We start from the raw sequence: 2,515 nt of genomic DNA, 5'->3' as shown, positions 1-2,515 counted from the left end.
TTTGTTCTTCCTTTTTTAGGTTTTTAAGATGAAGTGCTAGGTTGTTTATTTGGGCTCGTTCTTGTTTTTGGATATAGGCTTATAATGATATGAACTTTCCTCTTATGACCACTTTTTGATATGTTGTTACTATCATTATCATTTGTTTCTATGTATCTCTTGATCTCTCTTTTTATTTCTCCTCTGACTCAGTTATGCTTCAGTGTCATTGTTTAATCTCCATATATTTGTGGTTCTTCTTGATTTCTTTCTGCAGTTGAGCTCTAGTTTCAAAGTATTATGATCAGAGAATATAGTTGGTATGATTTCAACCCTCTTATATTTGCTGAGGCTATCTCTGTGTCCCAGTATGTGGTTGATTCTTGAGAATGATCCATGTGCACTAGTGAAGAATGTATAAGCAGCTGTTTTGAGATGGAAGGTTCTGTAAATGTCATGTATAGTTGGTCTAATATGTCATTTAAGGATGTTATCTCCTTATTGATTTTTCAGTTTAGATGATCCGTCCATATCCTACAGTGAGGTATTTAGGTCCTCTACTACTATAGTGTTTTGGTCGGTTTCTCCCTTTAGTTCTGTTAGTAATTGCTTTACATATTTTGGGGCTCCGTGATTGGGAGTGTAGATGTTAATAAATGTTATGTCTTCTTGGTGCATGATTCCCTTTATCATTATGAAGTGTCCCTCTGTATCTTTCTTTACCTTTTTTTTTCTTTATTTTGAAGTCTATTTCATCTAATATTAGTACCGCTACCCTTGCTTTTTTCTGAATGCCATTTCCTTGAAATATCACTTTCCACCCTTTCACTCTGAGTCTATATTTGTCTTTGGAGCTGAGATGTGTCTCCTGGAGGCAGCATATGGTTGGGTTTTGTTTTTTGATCCATTCTGAACTCTTTGCCTTTTTGTTGGTGAATTCATTCAATTTATATTTAGAGTGATTATTGAAATATGAGGTCTTCTTATAGCCATTTTATCTTTTGCTTTCTGGTAGCTCAGTGTTTCCATTGCTTCCTTGTCCTCGTGCTTCTGTTTTCTTTATTTTGTTTGGCTTTTGTGGGTTTTCCCTCTGGTCCTTCTTGTTTTATGTTATATACAATGGTTCTGAACCTTTGGCCTTGGTTACCATTATGAATATGTAAAGGACAGTAAAAAATATATATATATAAGTATATATATGTAAATATACATATATATAAGTATATATATGTAAATATAAGTATATATATATGTAAATATATGTAAATATATAAGTATATATATATGTAAATATATATATACTTATATATATATATATATTTGTCCATTTTCTTTTGCGCGTTCCTTATCTCCATTTCTCTTTTCAAATTTAGATCTTTGAATTCCCCCCCTTTTCAGTAATTGTTATCTCAATTTGTTCTTATGTATGCTGAACATTCATTACTATTTTGTTATAACAATTCTCTTATTATTATTTAAGCTTATAATGCCCTGTTCTTAAGGATTGTAGTCCTCTGCTTCTCTTTGACAGATAGTCATTTTTCTCCTAATCATGTATTTCTTTTTTTTGTTTGTTTGTCATTTTTTAAAATGTGAATTGACCCTTTTCAGTATTTTTTGTTGTGTAGGTCCCATAGTGAAGAATTCCCTCAATTTTTGTAAGTCTGGAAAGACCTTAATTTCTTCTTCATATCTAAAGGAGAGCTTAGATGGATACATTATTCTAGACTGATAATTCCTTTCACTTAATAATTTAAATATTTGATTCCATTCCTTTCTGGTTTGTAAGGTTTGTTCTGAGAAGTCCAAGGATAATCTAATGGGTTTACCTTTATATGTTACTGTTTTCTTCGCCCTGGCTGCTTCGATAATTCTTTGTCATTGATTCTTAATAATTTTAATGCAATGTGTCTTGGTGAAGGTCTTTTTGGGTTGAGATAATTTGGTGTTCTGTAGACTTCTCGAACTCTAAGCTCCAGTTCATTCTTTAGCTTGGGAAATTCTCATCAACTATTTGTCTGAAAATGCTTTCTAATCCCTTTTCTTTTTCCTCACCTTTGATAATGTCTATTATTTTTATATTTCCTCTTCTGATGGTATCAGTTAGTTCTTGTATTTCTCTTTCATTTTTTTTTTCATTCTTAGGTTTCTCTCTTCTTCCTTCTGATTTATTTCTAGATTTCTGTCTTTGATATTATAGATCCTTTCCTCCATTTAGTCGACTCTATTTTCCAAGCTTGCTATTTCATTTTTCAACTCTTGCAGTGTGTTTTTCATCTCCAGAAGGTCTATTTGGTTCTTTTTGAAGGTTTCAATCTCCTTGCTAAATAACTCATTTTGATCATCTAGTTGTTTTTTCAATTCTTGAAACTGTTCATTTGAGTTGTTTTGGATCCCATAGAGTTTTTTTTCAGAAGTAACATCCTGAATTCTCTGTAATTTAAGTTGCATATTTCTACATTTGTAAGCTTATTTTCTGGAGATTTTTCTTTTTCCTTTTGAGATGCCTTGTCACCTTGGTTGTCCATGGTGTTTA

The sequence above is a fragment of the Pteropus vampyrus genome, unplaced genomic scaffold (genome assembly GCF_000151845.1).
Source record: "Pteropus vampyrus isolate Shadow unplaced genomic scaffold, Pvam_2.0 Scaffold184, whole genome shotgun sequence".
Taxonomy (NCBI): domain Eukaryota; kingdom Metazoa; phylum Chordata; class Mammalia; order Chiroptera; family Pteropodidae; genus Pteropus; species Pteropus vampyrus.
Note: the sequence above shows the minus strand (reverse complement) of the source record.